The sequence below is a fragment of the Seriola aureovittata genome, chromosome 15, assembly GCF_021018895.1.
Source record: "Seriola aureovittata isolate HTS-2021-v1 ecotype China chromosome 15, ASM2101889v1, whole genome shotgun sequence".
Lineage (NCBI taxonomy): Eukaryota > Metazoa > Chordata > Actinopteri > Carangiformes > Carangidae > Seriola > Seriola aureovittata.
In genome coordinates, this window is record NC_079378.1 from 10,480,131 (window position 1) to 10,507,463 (window position 27,333).

Below are 27,333 nucleotides of genomic sequence, written 5' to 3' on the forward strand. Positions count from 1 at the left end.
TCACACCGATATTGTACTTTTGTACTATGAGCAGTGCCTGGAGGTAAGTTCTGCTCTTTGTGCCCTCTGGAAAACTCCTGCAAAGCTTTTTCAGCATCCTTCTCAGTTGCGATGTACAACTTTGTGTGTCCAATATCTACAATTCATATTATTCATTCTGTATGCATCCACATACTGAGCCTTAAAGCTATATTTTCTGTTTGTGCATTTTGTCCACACATGCTTTACATGCATGTATTGTATATAGACAGGTCAACAGCAGGTCTGAGATCAAGCTGTTACATCAGTCACCACCTTGCTGATGTCCATTTGGGAATTAATCAAAGTCTGTATATAAATAAATCCTTATTGGCTGCAGAGGGCGACAATTTGTAACCGAACCAATATGACCTCGCTAAGGAAGCAACAAGTGCCAGGAAATAAAAGGTAGGTAATACAGTATCACACAGACCCACTCCCCTTTAAATGATTGATGAGTACCTCATTGGAGGAGAGCAGGAGAGGAGGAAAGAAATAAGGCAAGATTTCACCTGTTGAATCCTTTGCTAGGGGCGCAACAAAGACAGCAGCGGCACCAGAGGTGTTTATGTGTATCTAGGATGTTTGAATAAATCAGTTGATATGGGAGGAAAAAGACTCTCCAACAAAAGTACTGAGAAACAAATCTGCCATTTCAGATATCTCATGCACTGCAAAGAGAGGGAAAGCTGCCAACTGTCTTCCTCCATTAATTTCATCTGACTGTTTTGTCTCTTGATAGTCTATTTTATTCAATTTGATCCTGTAATGTAATAGACTCTAAATTTAATAACTTACACTTGGCACACACAATTGATCTTTTATGACCATTTGACTATTTTACATTAGTGTTTGTTGAATAAATATCTTCAGCAGTTCTAAAAACACTTAGCAATAGATTGTGTGATCCTCTTTAGGCCAGCTGGAGGTGGTGTGAAAAAAAGCCCATAGTTCTTAAAAAGATACCCAGCTAAATTGGCCTGTTTGAACATACTGGACCAAATAATGACTGTCTTCCCATTTAGTCTTTATTTGGCCCCTATGCCGTACTAAAAATCAATAAAACTGGAATTAAAATGGGCTTTAAATGATTGAAACATAATTCTTTTTTTTAATGTTTTTCTAATCGTTTGAGATAAAGAAAAAGTTTTGTTGTTTATTTGTCGGTATAAGAGGGAAACGCACTCATGACCCCTTCCGACTGAGCTGTAAAGGTGATAAAATGGAGCAACGCCTGCAAGCTGGATCAGGCAAGCAGCTCAGGGGCACACTTTTTGTGACGTAAATTGAACGCACCTGAGGCGGGCTATTTCACCTGTAATGACCCCTGCTCACCGTTTGGCTCCGTTAGTGGCGGTTCCAACTTTCTAGCTCTCCACTTCGAACACACACTTTTTCGGGCCTGTCGTGGACATGAACTTCTTCTCGAAGACGGATTTAACTTTGACAGAGAGGACACTGGTGTCACTGCTTCACTTCACCAAGCTCCTGTAAGTATTTTGCCGCTGCTACTAAAACGTTTGTGAGTGTTTACCTCTGTGCTGTAGCAATTAGCCTAGAGAGCTTTCACTTGTCCTAGCACGACAAGCACAGGTGTGTTGTAATTAGTGTCTTAAAACAACCAAATGGTTTGGTCCATTTAAGCATCGGTGAAAAGTAACGAACAAAATTTAGTCAAGTAACCTGCTGTAGCCTATTAAAGGACAATTTTAGTTGTCATAAAAAGTTATTTTATTTGAGTATTTCCTGACCCCAGGTTGGGAACCACTGGACTAAACCGAAAAGTTTCAGTTTAAAAAGTTTATAAAGTAGTTAAAACTAGCTCCACCTTGAGCAGCTACATCAGTAAAAATGTATACATTTTATACATTAATGTATCAGTATTAAAAATCTAATGTAATTTGATTAAATACTTTTTACTTTTGTTTACTTTAAGTACAATTAGCTGGATATCATTTTATTGAAGTACATGCTTGAATGCAGGACTTTTACTTTTAACAGTATTTTTACATTGTTGTACTGGTGCTTTCACAGTGGTAAAGATTTTGACTACCACTGTCAGTGTCCCTGAGACTGGTAACCTTAAATGAAATGAGGCCCTTATTTATGGGCTTGTGAAATGATGTTCACAAATGATTCGATGTACATATTAAATGTTTACCATTATTTCCTACAGCATCATCAAATACAATTAAACCCACCCGGATTGCGGAGTTGTCCATCTAGAATCTACTACACTTTTCAGGACCTGTGGCAGAGATAAAGGTAAGGGAACCACCTGCCCTCTCATTGGACTCAACAAGTCTGTAGGTGATGTAATGGCTTTAGGGATGTGAGGTTGCCTTACATCCCTGTACCTTTTTAAATACTTGTAATATTTGCTTCATAAGAATGTCATTTGGGCTTTTCAAGTTTTCTTTGCACAATTCATATTCAGCTGAGAATTGGAGAAATATTTCAACTCTTAAGCAGCTGTACTAGGACTGTAAACCGCTGAACTCTTCCAGTTTATGATATATGCTACTGTGGCACTCAGTTCCACTCATTGCAACCCTTTAAGTTGTATGCATGTGTTAATGGTCGTCTGCTGCTCATTGATGTCGAATAATGTTTCATCAGATGAAACTGTCTGTGCTGATCCATGAATTATGACTGGATCAGTCATTTAATGTGGATAAGTTGATTTATTATCTGCTGCATAACTCATGTGTCTTGCTGGGGAGACATCGTGCATTTGTATGCATCATGTATGTTGTGTTAGTTGAGCCCACACTGAAAGAATCAACTGACTGGCCACAAAGCAGGTTCTCACTGAGTATATGCAGGGAACCCTCACTTGGTTTTGTACAGTGACAACTCGATTAATGTTTATTCACACCAGATGACCACATCCTTATCTATGTTGAGAAGAGGAGAGAAAGGAAACTTGTGCACTTCTATGATCAGAAAGTAAGAAGAAAGAGAATTATGGAGCTGCAGAGATGGCAGATCTGCAGAGAAATTCAGATTTATATCACAGTAAAATCTCAGTCAGGTTTACGCTTTAGCCACAACAAGAAAACACCATTCCAATAATATTAAAAGAAGACTCACTACAGTTTATATTGGATCTTTTGGCAGCAGCGATGTGGGAAATTGGAACTGCTCAAGCTGTAAGATAGCTGGCCAAATTTTCCAATTTAAAATCTAACTGATGGTCTGAGAACCAGATCGCTGATCGTTCAGGCGTCGTGACCTCCCTCAAACTGCATGTTGACAACAGCAACCAATCATTAGCTGGGGGAGCTTAATCCATATAGTGTCTGCTCGGCTTTAGCCTGCTGCCGCCTATCATGTGGATCACTGGCTTTAGATTTATCCATTTCAATTCACTAGATACTTCCCAAAAATATTGGAGTTGCTTTTATTTGGAATGGCCGGACTGTGGTTGGCGTTCGTGATTGGTGGTTGGTTGAGACATTGTGATGAATGATGAGGTCACAGCCTTAAAGCCAAATACCTCTTTACATATTTTTAATTCTCCTAATAACAAATTAACTCCTATTGAATTGGCTAACCTGGTCGTTAGAATGGGATAATAATAAAAATGTGATAACTTGCATATCTTAATAATTTACCATATAGGTGGTCACATAAACATAAACCGATATGAGACAAATGGTCATTGCTTTATGAGCTGTTCCAAGTCTTCCACAAAATCTCAAAGTCTCTGTTTTCTTGACAATTAAACAAAAAGGTTTCCATCCCCATGCTCAGAGCCCATTTAACCAAATTAGAGAGCAAAGTACATTAGTAATGAAAAGTAATTGAGCATCCTGTAATTAAAACCAAGAAAAACGAGCATGTCAGCTCCACTTTTATTCAGCATTTGGCCATATTTAAGTTTTAATTCCTCCATTTGTCAAATCTTCAAGGCCAATCCACAATTCAGAACATGTGAAGACAATACAGAGAGCAGAGCATCAGGATTACTGGCACGTTCAGTTGACTAAATGGATGTCTGGATGGCTGAATTAAGAAATGACTAGCTGGCTGTTTGATCAGCATGCTGAATCTCTACCTGATTCTCTTTGTGTGTGTTTTTTTCTTTTTAAATTTAGTTTTCTGTTTGAGTTTTCTGGCACTTTCCTGTCTTGTTCAGGTATTATAGACTTGCTGTGTAAGCACTTTGCTGACCTGATTTCTGAATGGCTTCACAGCAATTTATCTGTGTAAATGACTGACTGCGTGCCTGACTGATTGGCATGATCAACTCAATTTAAATGTCTGCGAGCCAGATGTGGCAGCTTGCTACAAAAATATATAGCTTCGTTTTGATAGCCATGCTTACAGATGCTGATTCGTCTCTCTATGACCTGCATATCATTAAGCAATTCAAGAACAATTGCTTGTGATACTCTAAAAGCTTAAATGTGATTGATTTGCTGGCTGTGTGAGTGTGGCAGTTGTATATTTACGACTGTGAGTTTAATGGCCTGAAAGTCGACAATTTACTGTTGTATCCCTCTCTCCGTGGAGCTATTTAGTTGAGCTGTGTGCGTTTTTGCCTCTTGAGCGGCGTGAGAAAAAAACAAATCGCATCAACAGCTCTCTTCCCTTAAGATTGTGATGAATTCCCTGCACTCTGATTAGGCTGTGCTGGTTTGACTGGCCATTGCTCTCGGAAGACAATGGGCCCTAATAGGTTTTGCTAAATGGCCAGAACCCAGTGAATGAGGGAGAAAGACGAGGTGGGGGGGAACTGTCATAAAACAAACAAGTCAGTGACAGAGTGAGGTACAGGAGAGATGGCGAGAGCGAGCGAGTGAGTTGTTTCCTGTACTAAGTGGCTTTAAATGCCTGTGGAATACAACTAACGAGTCTGACCTGGCAGGAACCAGAGGGTAGATGGCTGTCAGGTCAGGCCTGGCAGTCTGTACGTGTGTGTGTGTGCGCGCGCCTGTGTGTGTGCTTGCCTGTGTGTGCTTGCCTGTGTGCTGTTTATCTGTTAAGTCTCCAAACAGGAGCTTCACTGTGTCAGTCAAACCGGGGCCATAACAACCTTAATAATTACTGCAGGCTGTGTACGTGCGCGCGCGTGTGTGTCTATCTATATTAATACACTTGGATGTAAATTTTATGAATGAATGCAGAAGTGTGAAACTGAACATGGAGTACAGAGCTGACTTTACACTTTACTATCTACCTATCTACCGCACATTTTGTTTTTTCATCACATTTCATCCCCTTGTTCTGGGAAGATTCGTGAAATGAATATTACTGTACAGTATTTAAAACATCATTTAATGTAGTAATGCCAAATACTTTTTCATTCCTTTATGACAACATAACGCCAAAAGTCTACTACCTCACCCAGGGAAATCAACAGTTTTATATTATTTATAGCTGAAATTAATGTTTTCTCACATGTGATGCAGTTAGCTTTCAGTGATTTTCATTATTAGGCACGATTTTCCTCTTACACATACTGTACAGAGCCTTTGGGCTGTATAGCGCCTATGGACTGCTTTCATCTCGTGTAATGCTCAGGCTTTTCATTTCTGCATATTAGAGTGTTTGTTAACATGTCTGTAGGGAATCCAGTGAAACAAAGGTGGTTTTACTTGAAGGTGAGCGCTGGGTGGATGGGTATGCTACATGAAATGTTACTACATTGCTATATTCACAAAGAAGTCATCATGTTGAGTTGAGCACTATTGATATCTTCTGTGGATTGTTTGTCTAATTTTTACATTTTAGAAGCACAACCAGAGCATCAAAGAGTGTTGTACAATCAGGTCCTCATCTCATCTACCTTCCCTATTCAAAGTAACACATGTTACTCTTTCTGTAATACAAGTGGAAAACAACTTTGTAGGGTGTTAGCATCACTCCTTGTCTGAAGGATATCCTCTAGAAATTAAACTTTTTTTCTAAGGCCAAATTGCAAACTCTTTAATTCATTGGGGTTTTTAATGCCCTTCCATTTTAAAGCAATTACATATTTGAAATTATAATTTGTTTACAAAATTTGTTTACTGGAAAATCTTCAGGGTGTATAGTGGATTTCATAAACACACAATTTGGCTGGTTCAGGAACAACACTTAATTTTGAAATCAGTTCAAGAACCTCTTTCCAGAACACCTGGAGCTTCTAACACCCCCACATACAACAGGCTTCCAGTTTCTTCAGTTCATTAGATAAAGTTATCAAGAAGACTGCCATGTTGCAAAGCAGTCATTTGCACTCAGTGTTCATCTTATAGTTTTGATTTTGGCCAGAAAATATTAGAATCTATCTGAAGAGCATTCTTTCATGTAGATTAAGACAGAAGGCCAGATTTACTCAGGCTTTTCTGATTGTTTTCCATTCGCAAATTTGATCTGTTGTGCCTAAAACACATGTGCTGTAATTGTCAAACAGACACACTAAGCTGGAGTCATAGTTTGTGTGTCATTTGTGTGGGTCTCAATGCTTCTCACATCGCTCATTGTGGGTATTTTTCCATAATGGAACCAGATCCAAAATGGAACTGGCTAGCGAAACCCATCCCTACCTCCACCTGCTCTGAGTAGAGTGATTTTATGAAATCCCTGTGCCTGTGACCTCTTTCACTCACATAATGAGTCTGGAGGTCAGTCTCAAGTGCAGTGCAGGAGCTGTGTGTCAGCTATCGGTATAATCAGCTGCTGCTCTAGTAAATCAGGAGCTATACATGCAGTTTGTGGCTGCAAGCTGAGCGGCATTTACTCAGTAAATATGAGGCACAGAGTTGTTTCTTGCACCTGCTAGTACTATGTCACAAAACACAACTGTGAGTTGTTTAATGGTCGACATAGAAGTAGTTTTGTTTTGGGAATTCATAAAAGTCCCATGCTATAGGTACTGTACTGGTTTCCCATGAAAGCGATATTGTTGAAACAACATTAGAATATCTTCATTATACAGGTCTATTATTTTACTAAGCCCTTTGTCAGTCCAATGATTGAATCCCATATTGACTGCTCTGAAAAAACATTAGTGATGCAACTAATGATCATTTTCATTATCAATTTAATGTGCAATCAGTCAATCAATAATTTGGTCCATGAAATATATTCAGTTTACTGTGATATAAAATAGAAGAGTAGGAATTTATCTCACTGGACAAACTGCAACCAGAGAATTTCTGGTAGCTATAATACAATTAATTTAAATTCTAATACATCTAAACATGGACACATGTTTACTTGTCAACATTTTATTTCCTTCAAGGGTTCATTTAAAATGAAAAAGCAGATGTCAGCTCAGCATGGCAGATGGTTTGTGCAAGTAGACGACCTGCCTCAAAATTTGGTCCCCAACCTGGAGATTCTCCCCCTCTGGTTTCACACTGGCCAAGTCACTGCTGATAGTAATGTGTGCATATGTTTTTTTTATTTATTTTTTTTATTTATTTATTTTTTTCCCTGTTTGTGTGTGACTACATTTGACTGATTGACATGGACTGATTGTTTATTCATGTGAAAACACAGCTGAGCATTTACTTACAGAATGTGTGTGTGTTTGTCACTGTGTATATATTCACAAGAGGTGTGTAAGCATATGGACGCCTGTTTTATTTATGATTTGACATTAATTGTGATGTTGATTTGGTGTGGCAGTGGTGTGTACACACACACACACACACACACACACACACACACACGCACAAACAAACATGTACCAACAGCTGCGTGAACATGCTACTTACAAGCCATTTGTGTCTGCCCTAGAAAACAATTAACCTTGAACAGAACGAATGGAATTCAAAGGCAGAGTATTGAACGGCGCATGCAGAGCAGGGAGATCCTGCTGTTGCTCATTAGTGACGTACAAAACATGTACAGATATGGAACAGTGCGGCATGTTTACATAAACATGAAGGCTTGTACTATTCAAGAAAATTGGCTGTGTTTCTATACATATCCAATGTTTATGTATGAGTGATATGGTGATGGATGGCCTCCATCAGTATGTTTTGTTTCAGATGAATATATATCACATTGGCTGTACCTGTGTTTCCTTATTTGCATTTTAAAACAAAATATTTGTAGTCTAACGTGTGTGTCTAATACCGTGTTGGTCTTCAAATGATTCAGCAGATGACTGGATCATTTCAGCTGGAATGTGAGTTGTGACTTGGTCCTCAGCTCAGTGACACTTGGGCAGCTGGGATAGAGGGTGAATGGATGGGAGACGAGAGCTTTCTTTAAGCTTCATCAAGTCCCTATGATATTGCTGAAGAAACAGACAAATAGACAGAAGAACAGAGGAGAGACAGGAGAGAAGTGTGGTGATCAGGGGAAGAACTGTAAGACTCACACAGACAAAGAAAATAGAGCTGGTTACGTTAATTCTGATTCTTAAACGTGTTTTTAAATGATTGTAAATGCATAAAGGTTGCTCCAATTGGTCCTTATGAAAAAAAAACCTCAAATAAATGGTTAACAATGGCTCAGTTCCATTCTACTGTTCCACTGAGCGGTAGCAGTGAGCCAGTAAGCACAATTGGACAGTGGCGTACCCCGACGGCATGTCATCCCAAGATTGCGCATATCAACTGTCCCCCAGTGTGACAGATAGCTGGAAAACAATGGGTGTTTGTCATGTGCTGTAGATAAGTGTTGCCCTTAAGTCACTGAAGGAGACTAGAATTATTTCCACAAGTGGCAAATATGAGAACCTGTAGCAGCTCTTACATGCTTGTGCTCCACCCACACAGGTGTTTCTACTTAAGTTGCCTGATTGAAGCTCTTCTTGAGACTGTGTCCACAAATTACAGCTGGTTGTTGTTGAAGGGTGATTGAGTCAAACTCTGTTAGTTGCACCTGCACCAGATGTGGAGAAACTTACACATCTGTTCCAAGAACAGTTTTAGTTGCGTACTAATTTATCTCTGTCATAAAAATGATAAATATAGGCAGAACACTGGAGTTATTGTTCATGGTGCAAATGAGCTCTATTATTAGTCAATATAATTATTATATCATTGGATAAGGTATGTTACACACATCATTCTTCTGAAGTCATAATAAATGAATGCAAGTAGATTATTGCAGTATTTTCTATATCTTTAACCGGTTTGGTGGCATTTACAATTTGTCACATTTTGAGCTTACCTGTTGGTTATTATTTCCTATTTCTTTTCTGTATCTGTGTAACCATGCATGCTTGATGTCTGCGTGTATTTTGTATGTGTGTTTGGGAAATTTAAAAGCTGTCTATCATCAAAACTAAATGCCTGACATCACGGTGCAGACTGGGCTTTCACAGGAAGAAGAACATGAGTTTAATTGCAGTTTTGACTCTAAACCAACCGACTTAATTGCCCACAGGTGTGAATGAGGGTTCTAATTGTGTTGACACTGTAAGTGATCAGTAACCTGTCCGTGGTGTGATCCTGCTGTCCACCCAGCTCATGCTGGGATATGTCTGTCCTTGATCCTAAAATGGATGGTTTGTAAAAACATAATAAAGAAGGTTGGGCAATGAGTAAAATTGTAATTTTTCGATTTTATATTTGAATTAATTAAAACAACTGTGTATTCCATTAGGGAATACACTGGTCTGTGAGCTCTGGTTTTAATTACTCAGGAATCACAGCAATACTTTGGATTTCAGCATTAATTGGAAATCTATTTTATTTTATTTATTTATTTATTTTTAGGAGGGGGTTAAAGCAATGTTTTCCCAGCCCTCCCTAATGAGCTTAGTCACTTTCACAGAGCAGACAATAGCTGCATGCAGTTGACTTCCTACTCTTGTTTTTTCTGCAAACATGGGGATTAGACATCAGTGAATGTGTAGGTGAAGTTAAGCACCTGGATCAGATTGATATTCAGCAGCATTTGTGACTCGATATCGCTGAACTCATTACCATTTGTTCACTGTTCATGCAATTATCTCTCAATACAAAGAAAAATTGCATGTCTCACAATTGTGAAGGACAGCACAGCATATAATTATATCAACATCATAGACATGAACATCATATTAAATCACTAGAGCTGCCGCATTATCAATAGTTGTGTGAAATTGATTATTCTTTTGTAGGTTGGCTTAAGTCAATCATGTAATCATGTGTTAAGCTAAACCTCTACACTGGAAATAACATCAATTGATTTCAGTCTTGAGTAATCAGCAATAATTAGTTATGGTAAATGATTGTTTTTCAGAAAGCCGATCAAGAAGTCCAAATTACTATCATGTTTGACAAGAGGGAAAATACATGTGTTGTGCTGCTAAGAAATTATAGTTTTCTGTTTGCTGCCTTTCTACAAGAGTTCAGCTCTTGGCCCGAACAGTCTTTGCCTGAGTCTTTCTCTTCTAACAGGCTCTGAATCAGGGGTCTGAAGTTAAATGGTTTATTGTTACGATTTTTCAGGGAGTACTATCAGTGGGGAGAGGTTTAAAGAGTGTTTGTATTGGGTATGTAATGTTAGGTGAGTGCTACAGCATTCCCCCTTTATAAGTCTTCAAATTTAGTCTGTTGAGAGTCTCGTGAGCAGATTGCAATTTTTAACTTTATACTCTGACCATTCAGTTCCTCATGTTGATGTGGTGTGTCATGTTTTAACATCAAGTTATAATCTTTAAGATTTTTATAAAATTAAAACCCATTTTTGATAATTTATGCCATTTTCTTTTCAGCAGTTAGCCAATAAATGTATTTACATTCTGTAACAGCCTTTCAGTTAGAGCTAAAATGATCAGTCGATTAATTGATTAGTTGACTGACTAAAATTTTATCAGCATCTATTCTGTATTAAATCTGGCTACAATCTCTCCCAAACCATAACCAAGTGCTGTGTAATCGAGAAAGTGTAATCATACTGCAGTCATCACGAGTGGATATTGTACCTCAAGACTGGATATTTTGATGGAAAACAAATAAGTTGTCTGTGAACATTTTACTGATATGTTCAGTGTAAACATATGTGACTTGCCAAACATGTGAATTGACATACCCTCATTATGTTAATAGAAACATAATCCAATCACAATTATGTGACGTGTGTTGCAGTTTAGTTGTAGATAAACATAATTGCAGGGAGTAATGAAACAAGAAGGAGCAGCCACAATCAGCTGTTATTTACTTTATATCAAAACGTGTTTGTTCTGTTGCAAACCCCAGTTGGTTCTCTGTGTTTCTGACAAAGTGGCTGCTCAAGCAGTGTGTGCTGTGGTATTAAACTGCACTTGTGTTACCATGGTAACCACAGATATTGCCAAATCAACCAGGACTATAATTTACTATTATGTCTTTTAACAGATGGTTAAACATTCACTTTGTGTTAAGTTTGGGCTGAAAGATTTTGTGAGGATTCAGGTCCTAGCTGCCTGGCTGAGCTAAGGCGTTTGGGCTGCGGCCGACATTTCAAGCCTATATTACACATTATGATTTACTGCACTGCACAGCAGGGGTCAGTCTATATACTGTCTATATTGTAATTAGCACATTTTGTGGAAATTCTCTTGACGAACCACATATAGACAAAATAGTGAGATGGCAATGTATTTTAATTGATTACTTAAATAAATTAAGCACTTGAAAAATCAAGGTACTTCATCACATGGACACAGTAATCCTGTAAATCTTGCTCATTGATTCCCTCATTCAACAGTCTAGAACAATCTGAGACATTGTCGTAATGCTCAGCCTGCACAGTTGGAACAAGCACCTCTCTCAAATGAGGCAGACTTTTCAAAGTGTGAAACATGGACCTGGGGGGAGGCAAAAGTGTCTTGCAATGTACGCCAAACCCGGCCTACCAGCACAGACACAGGTGGGAGACAGTGACAACACACACAACCTCTCAATTGGCAGCACTCTGGTGCAACAGCTGTGCCAGGAGAACAGATACGGCACAGCCAAAACCAAAACTGGTGCCTGAGGGAAGCTTGAATGTCTGAAAGAAACAAACATGAATCTGAAGCCTCGCCTCTCAGTTGCTCTCATTAACCCATCCTCTTGTACGAAAAAATTGCAGAAAGATTACAGATTAAATGTCGTTTAGATGGTCATTGATTGAATTTGTGTGAACAAGTTCAGCATTGCGTTCCGTTAAAGGACAGAAGATGTGATGTGTGTCTCTCTGCGGGCAGAGTGTGTGGTTATATACCACAGCCATCAGTCAAGATTTTAATAATTGACCTTTCCATCCATCTGGCATTCCATAACATCCACATGTCACACCAGCCCCCTTCTCATTTTCTAATGAAATGCCCTGGGGCCAAACCACAAGAGCTGGCTTCTGCACTGCTGTATTATGATCTCTGGGGTGGATTTTTCTCTGGAGTGGATTTAACATTGTTTCCACAGTGTTTTTACAGGTTTAAACATGTCCAAAGATGTTCAACATGGACATCTGTGGGCCTGTGAGAGTGCAGGAGGAAATTACATTTTTCTTTTTTTTTTTTTTTTTCATAAATTGATTGAATTGAACATCCTTCTTGTCACCAGGTTACAAGACAGGCATTACTTATGCACTGCATGAGAGAGTCTTGGCAGAACTACAATTCCACAACTCCTATGGAGGAAAGTCAAGAAATGAATTTAAAAAAGCAATCTGTGTGTGTTTCTGTGTGTGTGTGCTGTATATTAAGCTAGAATAATCACAGTATAATGAATGTGGTTTCAGTTGGTACTAATATACAGCTGTTTATATTTTTGTTCTCAAATATATGTAATATGTGGGGCGCCTCGGTGGCTCACCTGGTGGAGAGCGTGCAACATGGGCTTGTACCTAACTGCGTTCGAATCCGACCCATGGCCCTTTGCTGCATGTCGCATGTCTCATCCTCAATCTCTCTCTCCCTGATCTTCCTGTCTATCTTTCACTGTACTGTCACAAAAATGCCCAAAAAGATAAATTAAAAAATGTATATATACTATGTAAAATAAAAAGTGTAAGTCCCTTCCTTTGCTACATACTTTTTTCACTTTGATGTGGTTAAAGGAATCCTGCACCAAAACCCTCTCCCCCTTCAGGCTTGAAAACTGGCTGTGAAAATGTTGTAACTTGCATGCCCACGGATGATGACAGCTGTAGTCAGCTTGAATTCATGGAGGTTACCATTGGTTCAAATAGTAACAGATTCAAGGTGGATATGTCAGAAACTTTTGGAACTTAATTCGCTATTCCTGCTCCTGTATGGTCAATATACTCTACATAGGTAAAAAATACACAGCTTCTGTTGCATGTGAGCATGGTTAGCTGTTTATGTCCTACATGCTTCATTCCCATCCCCTCTGTCTTTAAGTTCTGAAAAGAAGCTGCTGCTGAGAAGTGATGTGTCTGAGTGAGAAAAGGTTGGTATGCTATTTATCAGTGGCTGGTAAAAACATCAGTGGAATACTAATAGCTACTTTTCTATCTCACATTCACTCCAATTTTGTCTGTTAGGCTGCCTTACCTGCATGACTTATTTCTGGCGTACTATGCTCCGACTTTATCTAGCATCTCTCTGCGGCTACTTCATTTTCCCTTGTGTCTGAGCCTGAGAAGTGAGCTCTGCATGCTCCCTGTCTCATCTTTGTCTTCCCAACACTCTCCACCGCATCAGAGGCGAGTCGTGCTCCAAGCTATGTGCCGTGCCTGTAGGGAATCTCGTCAGTCACCCAGACCTAGGACACCTCCTGACAAGGTCACAGAGGTCTGCCATTCTGAGATTAAAACAGCTCCATCCATCCAGCGAGTTCCCCCTCCGGGCAGCCATTATCATAGCAGATCGCCATGCCAAAAAGCTCAAATGGATATGTAGTGCACAGGCTGTGACCTTCCAACAGACTGCTGTCATTTTCAGGTCTCTCTGTCTTGTGAGATGGTGATGGTTGGTGCTCATAGTGCGCCGCTCTTTTGTGTAAGTGGGGAATGATGATGTTTCGAGTGGGAAGTTCATAATTTCATGTTTGTCCTTTTTTAGTGTGGTTGAAAACAGAAGGTCACCTGAAAAAATGTATCCTTCTTTTGCCAATTCTCGTGTCGTCTGTGCTGTTTTCAGTGTTTATGTTTATTTATGTACGTGTGTGTGGCATCAGCTCGAGCCAGGCCAACAGCAGGGATGGGCAGGCAGCCTGGTTAAGGTCTCGGCGCCCAAAGGTTTCACACAAACACAGCTGTCAAAACTGGCACACAAGCCTTGTTAGTGCTTACTAGTGCGCACACGTTTGCTTGTGTGAGTTTTGTTTGACTCATGGTTCGCCCTGGGAATAAAAGGGCAGTCTGGCAAGGGGACCTCGGAGCACTCAAGCTTTTATCCGTCCATCCATTATTTCTTTTGTGATGTTAAAAATGAAGTCTAGACAAGGGAGAGAAAAATATTCCAGACACTACACCACCACTTCACTGCACTTGATCATCTCATGAACAGTGATAAATGTTAAATGCTGCTACTGATCATCTCCTCCCTTTAACTGCGGTGTGTGTGTGTGTGTGTGTGTGTGTTTTAAATAAACACTGATTGCAGCACATGACAGAAAATGTGCAGACAATCTGTCACACTGGAAACTATTACATTGAGACTTTCTTGTTTAGAACACTGGAAGTGGAATAAAGTTGTACACCAAAGTAGTCCCAGTTCACTTTCCTAGTTTGAAATGTAAAACGGTCTCCCTTGCAGCCATAAAGCGATCTAACCCGGTAGCATCTAGTGTAAAATACAGTGCACAGGTCTGCAAACAAACCCATCTGTTTGTTTCTAGTAAGTGCACTAATTACTGTGATTATGTTAATGTCTTCTAATGGGGTTATGATTTATTGATATTTAAATTTAACATAAAGCACCTTTTGAAGGGATATTTATTTGGATACATTAATGCATTTACTAGTACTGTTGTCTGATGAGAAAACAATTTTTGCTTTTGTCTTTGCACAACAGGCATCTTTGTCAGCTTTGTCTTTTGGGTTTGTCATGTAGGGGAGCGAGAATAATTGATTTACATACAAACTGTGATTCTTGTCTTTTCAGTGGATTCCTAAAATTCTTCATTCTGGATTTAATAACTTTGCAAAATGCTGGTTAAGTATTATTAATACATTGTTTGTCATCGCCCAGAGACTAATGTTAATGAAGTAAACCAACCAACGCATACTGCACCACATTGCTAAACTTCAAACCAACTGATTGGGTGAAAAAAATAACTAGGCCCATTTCATTTAAAAAAACTGCTCCTGTACAGTGCTATGAATAATGATACTAATAATTATAATGAATTTTCTGGTGCTGGCATTGCAGCAGAGATGGTGTTCTCCACAACTGATGACATAATGTTAGCAAAGAGTAGAAGCATTCATCTGATTTGATTTGCATTTTCAATTCAACAAAAAAGAGTTAAAATATTGCAGTGGAATACTTCATCACGTTTTTCATGTGGTTTTCCACCGTTTGAGATTTGATACATCCATCTCCTTACATTTGTATAACAGCAGTGCATGCATTAATTTGCATTTTCCTTTGCCAGTTTTGTGGAAATTCGTTTTAAATTTGAGCTACATTTGGACAGAAACTTGGCTGTAGACCAACCTCTTCTACTGAAGAATCTGGACACTCAGCCAGAGGCTGTGGTGAGCAGAACTTGCATTATTACAGGCAGAAGACCTATAGCATGTTTCCAAATAATTGCAGGCAACATTTTCAGATTAAAAAAACAGCCATATTCTTTTCTCTGTTTTTATTGTTGTTCAGGCAGAGGGGGACCAGTTAGCTTAACTGCCAGTTGTGTTTCATATTACACTAAAGTGGACTAAACTCATTCATAATCCATCAACTCATTGGACATGAGTGAATGCTTTATGCACAATAAGAGCCTGTGGATAACACTCAGCACTTTGCTGACCACAAATTTGAAACTTAATTTCTCACGCCTCAGAGGTGAGTCAAAATAAATGCTCATGAGACATTCTTTTGAGTTGACCAGGTAACCTTAGATATTCAAACCTCAACCAGCAACTTATGAGCAAAAGTAAGATATACATCTAACCTGTCTCATCCAGTGAACTACATAAAAAGATGTTTTCAGAGCAGGAGGGATTACTGACACCAAGGGGATATTTCATCTGTTATGTTACATCACATGTAACTGTTCTGTACTGACATGAAACATCAATCTTTCACTGCTTTGTTTTTCTTAAGTTTCAATAACATCTTAGCCTTCCTGCCTGCTGTTCTTCTCCCTTTCTTCTTCACCACAGCTTGTTCCATATTTAGACGGCATTAAATCCGAATTGATGAGAGAGGGAGTTTGTGTGCGTTTGTCTACCCTAGAGCTACTCGGGGACTAGTGGGGGCAGGGATGGGGAGATTGGGGCGTCTAATGTGAGTGTGAGGATAGTGCGCGTTTGTGTATGAACATTGTCAGGAGGGTTGCCAAGGCACGGGCAGCATGTGCCGGGGGGGTGGGGGGGGGGCTGGGATGCATTTGTTTGGAGATGAATATGTGAATGTGTGTGTGCGGTACACACACACACACACACACACACACACACACACACACACACACACACACACACACACACACACACACACACATACATACATGATGTGTCTAATTGGCAGAAGACAGCTGCTGCCAACCAGAAAACCAATGTGAAAGTACTCATCGTGCTTTGGCCCACAGGCAGCCACGCCACACTTAACAATTTACCCTCATCGTAATGAGCGCAAATGTGCAGCGAATTCATTTCCCATCTAAAGCGTTTTATTTACAAGTCATATAGCAGCACAAGAGCTAACAACCTTTTGATTGTCATAATCTTCTCATCATAGATATGGAATATTGTCTTTGCTCTATTTCAAAGATTCATTAGCCTAGTATCAAGTTGAAATGCTTGGTTCCTGAGCAGCCAGGAAAGGGATTATAGTTTACTGTTATGGGTTGGTTATTCCCATGAAATTGTCAAGTGGGTTCTCAAGTATGCACATTATACCAATTCATAGTAAACATTATTAGTTACGGTCACTTCCTGTGCCCTCTAAGAGGGCCTCAGTGGTGTGTGTGTGTGTGTGTGTGTGTAAATGCACATTAATGGTGTACTGTTTGACTCCAACAGTAAATTTGATTAAATATTTCATTATTTCAGAAAGCATTCAATGCAGTGCAACTTCTCACAATCAGTTTTTATACAAATGTGTTTAATTACCTGTGATACTTGCAAATAGTACAGAAGCACAGTTTTTCTTCGTCATGACTTCAGTCATCAAATACAGGCCAATGGTTCAAAGACTGAAATTCACTGAAATGACAACAGCTCAGTCTGTGGTACGGACATGACATGCCGACCAGGCACCGGTCCAGTGCCTTCAAATAAAATTTTTGAATTTGATACCTGAGCTGCCACTAGTTTTAATTCCATCTAGGAAGTTCCATCTATTTTTGTATAATGCAATGTTATCCATTTCTCTAAGGATTGAATTTTTCACATTATTGCAGCAATATATGATGAAAATAATGATAATGGATAATAAATTGACTGCCGTCGGTTACATTTCAAATACAAACATTGAATGCTGCAACACACTTTTTTATTAGTCAGTGTTTCAATTGAACCTTGGTCAAGGGTACTTAGCTTGACTGCCAGTTATACATACATACATACATACATACATACATACATACATACATACATACATACATACATACATACATACATACAGATATATTTACTAGGTGGGTTTATTTAAGACTAAAAAAATCTATTCTAACAGTCCTGCTATAAATTCTAGCTTAATGTATGTTATAATGTTTAGTATTTTTTTTTTTTAAACAGGTTTTAGAGAAATGTAGATTCAGTTAGGTCATTTTGGCAGGTACAGTTATAATGCTATTGAATTATACTGAGAAGTGTTCTTAGTATTTTGTCTACCCTATTTGAATCAGTAACACTAAATATTAACTACTAAATATTGGAAACATCAGTCAGAAGATATAAAACAGTTAAACTGCAGTCTCCAAAATGACCGTAAAGTTTCAACTCTGAAACAGTTTCAACACAAACTGAACATTATAGCTGTCGCAAAAGTAGGATTTATTGCTTTACTGTTGTATTACACTGCATTATTTTTAGCTAGGTGTATCTAATAGCCTGGCAACTGAGTATATGTATGACTGAGTTTGAGTGTGCTTGGCACTGCAGGAACAGCATTAGAAAAGCACATCTAAAAGGTGCATTTTTCTACCCTCCTCCTTACCTAAATTCCAAAGTGTGTCCATCACAGTTGTTCATACTTAGCAGTAATGGTAACTGTGCTGTATTCTGGGTTGTACAAGAAAACGAGTAGAAACCACAGTAGCAGAGAGAGAAACCAGATGTTATTCAAGATTATTTTGGAATTTGTGAATCAATTAATTTTGATTTCAACAATTGAAAATATGATAATCTAATATCTTTAAGACAATACTCAGTCATGCGCGAGGACAGCTTGAGAGTGTTGGGTTTATGTGGAAGGATCCCAGAGCAGAGAGAGAAGTGAGTGAAAGATGGTGAGGAGACAGATGGCTTGGTTGTTTACAGAACTCTGCAATAAGTGTCATAAGTTAGTAACTCATTACAATGATCCTTTCAACGACTTGAAATAAACTGTCACTGATGCATGAAACATAAGCTGTCTCAGATTGTGTTGCACCCCACCCCCGTCTCCCTGCAGTGTCCCCTCTGCCCAGTAGATGGAAGCAAAGCCACATGTACCAATAGAGGGAGAAAAAAAAAATAGATGGGTGTGAGTTTCCCCAGATGGTGAGTGGCATGAAGGAGCTCTTCTGCCCTTCTTTCCCCAAGCAGGCAGACAGGTCCTTTCAACTCTCTTCAATCAAGTTTCCATAAAGGCAGAAAGAGACCCAGTGCTCCTTACAGCAGGAGCTGTGCAAGAGGTTCATTCCAAAGTGACAGATACCGCCCTTTCAGATCCAAGCAACCTGAACCCTGACAGGGAGAGCAGGACTGGAGAGGAAAATGGAGAGAGCAAAGTGAGAGGGGAAGGCGATGGCAATGAGAAACCATAGATTTGATTACAAAATGCAGTTGGCACGAGGCCACGAGGTCTGGAAAACACAAAACGAAATAAAAGCAGAGGGTTGACTCAGGGATTCTGTACTTGTTCTTCTATGTACTGGCCCTTGATCCAGCTTTGAACCTGCAGTTTTTAAAGCCTTGGTTGTATGTAATACTGGCTCTCTACTGTTCTCTCTCCTGCTCCATCTCCCTCTCTAATTAATGCCCAGCTATGTGAAACCAGGATTAGATTAGGCCAGGGAAATCAATGGCTGACAGCGCAGAAAAAAAGAGGAGGAGATCAGTAAGCAAACCGTCACATTTTAATCAGGGTTGGTGAGGATTGGAAGTAATGGTGCAGCAGTGGTTCCCCTTTGAGGTTGAGTGAGTGTCTGTTTCAGTCGCATGCATGCATGTATGTGTACAAGGTGTGTGTAGGTCTACATTTGTAAGCCAGTGTCAAGGGCAGCTTATAAAGGACGTGTGTGTGATGTGTGTGGGAGAGGTTGGACCCTGAGGTTCCCACAGAAGGACCAACTGATCCTTGTAAGTCTTGGAGGCATGCATGGCTACGCAAGACTGCAACCTTAGCAGCAGCAGCAGCAGCAGCAGCAGCAGCAGTAGAAGTAGAAGTCGTGGGAATGGGAGCTAACCAGCAGCGTGTTTTCACAAACTAGCCTCTAGTGGGAAAACACAACACTCGACTCTCCTTACATGATTTCACCAGGGTGCTGAATCCTGCAAATAAGACTGTGAAATTTGAATCCAGGACAGCAGTTTGCTGAAAACATTAAAAAAAAAAAAAAAAAAAAAAAAAAAAAAAAAAAAAAAAAAAAAAAAAAAGAAATCTTGCCCTCACCAAAAACCCTACTCTTTTAATGTGAAAAAACATTGAAGCAGCTCGAGTCATATTGGTGCTCATCTTGAGGGCATGAGCAAGTGCTCCAGTGATCTTGCATTGATAGCTCTGGTATACAGCAGAACTGAGCTATATTAAAGTACTCTGTTTATGCCTCAGTAATAGCTCTAATAGTCTGAACAGTGGGAAAGTGATTTAAGTTCAACTATATTGTTTTATGATTTGCAGTTAACTATTCAGTGTTCAATGTTAGTGAACTGCAAATCTGACTGAACGACAATAAAAGCAGGGAAAATATCGTTTTTTTTTTTTTTTTTTTTTTTTCATTTTCAATCTGAAAATGTGACCTGCAATAATTTGGAAACATGTTATAGGTCTTCTTCCTGTAATAATGAAATGAAAGCTCTGCTGACCACAGCCACTGGCTGAGTGTACAGTCAAGTTTCCATCCAAATGTAGCACAAATGTGACCGTCACATAAAAATGCGTGACCATCAGTGTCCATCCATTAGTAGTTAGAGGGGGTGCAGTCTTCGGTGTTGTCTATATTTTCCCTTCTGGCATCATGAAGAGATTCTACAGTTGCCCCTCGTTTTCTCGTATCTCTGCTGCCTCGCTTGGGTGGTAAGCTAGCAGCTTAGTTTCAGACTTGTTGTTGTAGAGTTTACTTTTTACAAAGATACTTGCACATACTATTTCTCTGATTGTTTGCCATTATCCAGTGAGCGTGGCTATGTGCAGTTATGTCTAGGGATGTCGGTACCATGTGGATCATCAGCCAAAAGCCAGAATGCAAACTTGTATAAGCACCTTAAAGATAGGGATCCGGATCTGTACACAGAATTCAGGCTGAGTTAGTTTCAGTTGTTAACTTAATATTCGTAACATTTCCGGAAACATCTTGATGATATGTTGTTGTTATTGTTTGTGTGTTGAGCATTAGTACAACAGATGTCATTTCTTGCAATTTACAATGTTCACAATGGCTGAGTTTAGCTTTAGCTTGTTTAGGCTAACATAAGAACTGCTCATAATGTGAGATAGGCGGTCACAACATTTAGTAGACTATACAATACAGCAGCCCTGTAAAGAATCCTGCCGCCTTATATTTTTCAATTCAAGTCCGAGTTAGAAACCAAAAAAGAAAAAAAAAAAAGAGAGCACATAGGCCCTTCAGTTCCACCTAGCTGAACTCAACTCCAGCTGAGCAACGTTTGTTTTTCTGGGTGAACCTAACCACATCTAATGACTGCTCTGTCTCTTCACCACTGGAGCCCTCTGTAGACCAGATGCAGGACCCGTTGCCAAGGAGCATGACCATTAGGAAATCCAACAGACTACTAAAAAAATAAATAAATAAAAAAAATCAGATATACTGAAGAACTTCACCAGCCTTTATTCTGTTAATGTTCATGTGGGACAAATGAGATTTCTCATCAGCTGTCAAGAGCTGTTAAAGCACAACTCTGATCGGGTCTTTCTGTTTATTAATGTTCTCATACAGACTAATAGGTGTTTTCTGTGGTGCACTTCCCCAGACAGCTGAGGCATGGATGAGACTCTTTTTGGACAGTTCTTTTACTGTTCTAAAAATGTGGAGAGGCATCATCAAAGAAATTTCTGGGGCCACAGTTGTTTAGAATTGTTAAGAATTCTTTAAAGCCTTTGGAGGCAGCAACAAACTGCAGTCGTTGTCTCTAAATATTGTCCCCTGAGCCCAAGCCCTGTAATCCACAGTTCTGGTTCCACTAATACAGAGATATGGGCCCTATTTTAGTTTTGTTTCCCCTATAAAGATAGACGGCCATTCTAATTCTCCCCAGCTGTTTTGACAGATTACAGAAACTGCTATTGGTTTTAATAATTTTAATTGCAGACTTTTGCCCACAGATTTCATGGACATACATGTGTGTGGACACAATGAAAGGTATTGTGGTTAGGTGTAACTATATGAACTGATAACCATTTATGAATTACATTGCCTTATTCTTGAACCAACCACTGCAGCTGTTACTTCCAACAAATACTTCAAAGTAATGAGGAGAAATGCTACACTAAAAAGGTAAAAATGTTCCAACTAGGTTTTTGTTCCAGCCAGGAATTTGTTCCTGAGTTTGGCTAAGTGTCCTTTGCTTCACTTTGCTGTGTATTCTTTGCTGCCAGCTCCAGTCCTAAGGGGAGACTCCTGAGTGGAGCCACTGCTTTTACAATTAGCTTGCTAAGCGGTGTCCTTCCATTTACTGTGTGGTTTAATGCAAACCAAAACACGTAGCATGCCCCCTAAAGACATAGTTCCCTAAGGCAGAAGATTCTGCTGGAAAGACAACTGTGCACTTTTACATCAAAGATTTACATTGATTTTATAAGGGTTTGCAAAGCAAATGATAGTGTATTTTAAATGCAAGGAAGCTTCTTACAGAGATGGAAGGTTGAGATCAGGTCGCAGGAATTGGAAGGGAAATGCCCTCCATCATAGTGTTTACTGGAATAACACAAGCCTCCGGAGCTTTTTATGTTTCAAAAATGTATAAGAGCTGAATGTGCAGATTAGAATATAAAATACCTCACATCTCACACATCAGTAGTTGGCAGTCCATTTCTTATGCATTCTGATGTTGGAACAAGCAACAACATTTGTCTCAGGTTAATGTATTTCTACATGTGAATGTGTACAGCAGTATACATGAGTCATGTCTGAGATTAAGTGCAATATTCATGGCTAAAGTGACTCATTATGGTAAAGTATGTGGTCCTATTACAGTAAAGTATGATGCAGCTGCAAGCTTGCATTTAAGTCTCCTGTGAGCTCCAGCAAAGAGAAATGGGGATGCAGTGTTGACGAGTGAGTGTGCACATGGTACTCTAAATAAGGAGAAAAAGACTAAAAGAAGATGGGATAAACATAAGAATTCACCAGTCCATGTGGGCATTATTTTTCTGCTGTGCGGGTATAACAGAATTAAGCAAGAATAGCACACAGCTGAATATAAATATGTTATATACATTACCCAACCAATGAGACTGAACCATGTACCTCTTAGAGACATGACTCTGCAGGCACGCATCCAAATAAACAGCGCAACAGGCGATTTTCGATATCTGGCACAGCTTCAACCAGAGAGGAGCAACTGATCAGTGCAATCAAAACCTGCCAACTCTGGATCTTATGAGTCCACACCATCTGCCCCAAGTGAGACCGTCTCTAGACGAGACAGATGTTAGACTCAGAGGAGGTGTGACACTGACAGTGGATGAGAATGAAAGGTAGAGAGGAAGGGAATTGAAATGGGGGGGGGGGCTGGAGTGTGGGAATAGATGGTCATAGAGGCTTCAAAATGCATGGACATGAGACTAATATTGGTAAGAAAAAATAGCAGAGTACCAGTGGCATATCAGTCAATTTTGACATTAATTCCTAAACCAGGAGCACTGAATAGGAATTAGTGAACAGGAACAAGGGTCTGACAGTCAGAGCCAAATCTCTCATCTCTCTCGTTTTAGACACAACCCAGTCAAAAATAGGAGCACATTAAGGGGAATTGGGAGGAAGAGCAAAATAAATTGATTTAAATAAATCTGATTTGAATAAATACTGCCACAGGAGGTGTTTAACAGACATTTTCATACCAAATTTGGATAAACGGCAATGAATAATTTCTTGTTTTTATAAGCAGCTCTTAAAAAAACAAAAAACATCACACCAAATGGAAAATAAAGTACAGTGTTGGGGCAAAAATCAGCAGAGAGATGTGTGAATATGTAAGTTATGAAAAGTGTAGGAAGTACAGTGGGAGTTCAAAGGAACAACAGAGGAAGAGCAGTGAAGAGAGGAAATGAGAAAGTAAGACAGAGTGGGAAGACGAATATAGGAAAGGAGTACCATAGAGTGAGTGAACCTAACTGGGGGACTGAGCCTGAGGATAGCACAAAGTAGTGAAGTAGTGATTAGAAGTGGCATGCATGCTCAGCAGACTGACATATTAAAATAAAACAAACACAACTTACTCATCAAGACTCATCTTAGAGTAGCAGATGCATTCTCTATGAAGTTGTTTGTATTAAATTAAGTTAAGTACTATGGAGGAGGCTAGCAGTGTGTCTCCATATTTTTTCCCTGAGATATTTATTTGAGGTGTGTTATGAAGTGAGCAAAGCCTCTTGTGAGTAAGTGAGGAACGAAGCATTCAAATGAAATGAATGATCCATAAAGATTATGTCTATATTGGATTCTGTATTGTATCACTGCCAATTCCGCCCCTGCGTAGAGCTCAGTTTGGTCTCTCCTCTCCTCCTAGCAGCCCTAATCTTTATCTACTTTACAAGGGGCTTTTTCCCCATTTCCTTTTCTTTCCCTCTGCCTCACCTTGCCCTCACGCTCTGGCTCCTCAGTCCTAGCCTCTCCTTGGTGGCTGCCTTTTCTTTCTCCTAACTTACTACATCCTTTAATTGAAGACTCATCAGACGGATTGTCCAAGAATGAGTGGGCAGACAAAAAGACTTAAGCTGCACTGTCTGTGGGAAACGGTGTCACTGGCAGCTTTCAATCTCTGTCTCAGGATGGATCAATAAACTTAACAAACCAGGGCTCAAGTTGACCCAGCCAAGCAAGAAACGCAATTCAAGACAGGAGGGCTGAGGGATGTCAACAATTTTACACAGACACGTTTTTTTTTTTTTTTTTTTTCTTTTTGTTGGTGAAAGCTGCAGTTGTCAGTATTTACCCCATTTCTTAATGGAATCTCAGACAAAAAAAAATCACCAATTCAAAAGTGGAAGTGCAGATTATGTGATGTGTTACACAAACTCTGGGATTATGGTGGCTATGCAGATCAAGTAGGCCAGAGAAAATAACATAGAACGTACCAAGTGTTAGCCAGGCAATCGATAGTAACCAGAACAACACAATGAGTAATAGTTATACCATTGGGTCCAGCCCTGTTATGTATCTGTGGTTTGTATACTCAACTGAATCAACCAATTTAAACCTTACAGCAGAGTTTGAAGGTTTCCAGTGCGTTGCTTATATAAATATATAGGTCATATACTGTAGCCTCCAAAGACAGGCCCCTCTGAGCTGTGCAAAGTTGGTGCAATGATTAAAAATTCCACCAGCAACAGCAGTCCTGTATCCTCAAGGAAAAGACAATTCTCGTAGTTCAATAGTTCACAATAATTTGCTGTGACTACATGTACATACAAAGTAAGCTGTTTTTGGCCTGCTGTGCAAAATGCTCCAAAATCCAAATGTAGTTCAATTCCCTTCATCCATTAATTTTATGGTTTATGAAACTAGACTAATAAAACACTCACCAGGAGTGTAAGAAATGAGTCATCTTACCCTTCTGAATCCCTGCTGAATCACCACTCTCTTCATCAACTTGAAGACACACCTTCTTTTATCTCTCCTGCCAACCTGTAATCAATCCTCTATCAACTGGGGCACGAGGACACCTGACAGAAAGCCTGAGCCTGGAGTACGCTTCCTGTTGTCTTTGTTGAAAAGAGATAAGTGCATTATGTGCGTGTGTCCCCACCCAATAACTAACCAACCACAAAAGGAAAGAACCAACCAACCACCAAACAAATAACAAACAATTAACCAATCAGCCATGAAATAAACAATGCCGAGTTAGTTTCTTAAAGATTCTTAAAATGAGGGTCAAAATGAATCTTTTCATCATACTTTGTACGATAAAAAGGTTGCTGATTGTGATTAAATGTGAGGGAAATGTGTGAGTCTTCATTGACCTCTGCGCAGAAATTCACCTTTTGCCAGCTTCTACAGTAAACACCATGTTCCTGGAGCCACTGAGGCTTCAGTGTCTTGCCCAAGGACACTTAAGCAGGAGTGGATGTTGGCTCTCATAGCAAGGTTGGACAGCCTGTACTCTCATTTCTCCACCATGCTAGCTCCTACTGAAAATATGTTCAGCCATTTAAGTTTGTTCAAGCTTGTGGTGGAGTTGAGTCAGGTCCACGGAATGCTGGCAGATGAAATATTTATGGTGTAAACAACTGCCAAACATGAGGTGATTAGTTACATTTGCTAGAGAATGCTTGGTGCCAAATTACTTGGAGAAAGCGATCGTCCCAGTGATACGGCCAAGAAAAAGTCACCTCACTCTCCTGCTGAGTCAGCATTACCACCACAGTCTGAGATGTCCTCACACCTTTGGCCAACCATCAATCAATACATACTTCCATCATGGTTTGAACAGCACTACAGTTTAATCACTGAGCTGTGATTTCTCGATTTCTCCTTTTTAATGGTGCATATATCAGCTCTTTTGGACTCAAACTTGTTTGATTCAGTTCAAGAGCCAATTTCAACCTCCTCCCCATCCTGTCCTGCTGTTATGAGGCAAGGACAGCAATACAAAAATGAAGAATTTCAGTCTAGCAGAGGACATATACCGTCTCCTGACACAGACCCTCGTAAACAGTGTATTGCTGTAAAAAGTAGAACTTGGCTTGTGTAATATTTCTGCAAATTGTTTTCAAGATACTATTTTCCACACTATGGGAATTGATATGGTGAAATCTTCAGTTGGGAATGGATATGAGAAATTTCTGAAAGAAATGTGCACAAGCTGATTTTTTTTTTTTTCCACATAATTATTAAAACAGCTTGAAAATGACAAACCCAGGTGAAAGTTGTATCATACATAAAAATGGATCTTGTTCTTTTTTACTTCTCCTATACCATTTCCATATACAGAATTTCCACAGAGTGAACAAACTTGGGGCCCCTTTACATGTTTACACATTGAGTTGACAGAGACATAAATTGACATTTGTGTTACGTGGTAAAATCTGTGGTTGTCAGTTCAACGCAGTGGCTGATTCTGAGCTCTGGGGACCAAAGACAACCTGCGGCAACATTCAAACAATGCCCGAAATGTAGGACCAAGTTCTCACAGAGTCACTCTTTCTGTGAATCGCGTCTACAAACCAACCGATCAGAACCTGAAGTAGTAAGTGCCTGTTTTGGGTTTAGGTGGAGGAAAAAAAAGCACTACTAATGCCATGCGTTAATCACACAATCTGACATGCCTCAAACTGATATTGTACAGTCTGAAACCAAGATTATATTAAACCCATCTCACAAATTGTGACATGCAATAAACTTAGGGTTCAACTTGTTCAAAACTGCTGAATCACAAAACCTGCATCACTGACTGTTCTGTAATTTAAAGAGAGACAACATGACAGTTTAGGGTGGTATTCTGCCCACTAATAGGTGACCTCAGTTATTTTTAGTGGTAATGTTATTTTATGGTAGTTTAATTTTTAAAAGGCAGTAAACAGTCCTGCCTTTAATTCATTTTATTTCCATGCATACACTCTCATAGTTTTGAATCCAAACTGCTTCCACATTCTCAGATGCACAACTCACTACTTTTCTTCATTTTGTGTTAACAAAGACATCAACAATTGTATAATTTCCTGAGAAGGCAACATTGCAT

General features: G+C 39.4%; 1 long non-coding RNA gene across 3 annotated transcripts in view; it reads left to right on the plus strand.

The window, feature by feature from the left end:
• The first annotated feature begins 1,265 nt into the window (after window positions 1–1,265).
• The window catches only part of LOC130182648 (uncharacterized), a 305,937-nt gene continuing 279,869 nt past the window's right edge, over window positions 1,266–27,333 (plus strand). For 2 of the 3 annotated variants that reach the window (XR_008829736.1, XR_008829738.1), the window contains exons 1-2: window positions 1,270–1,508; window positions 2,195–2,283. This is a non-coding gene — a long non-coding RNA (uncharacterized LOC130182648). Of the gene's footprint in view, window positions 1,509–2,194; window positions 2,284–27,333 lie in introns of all 3 variants that reach the window. The other variant, XR_008829737.1, reaches the window with a different exon arrangement.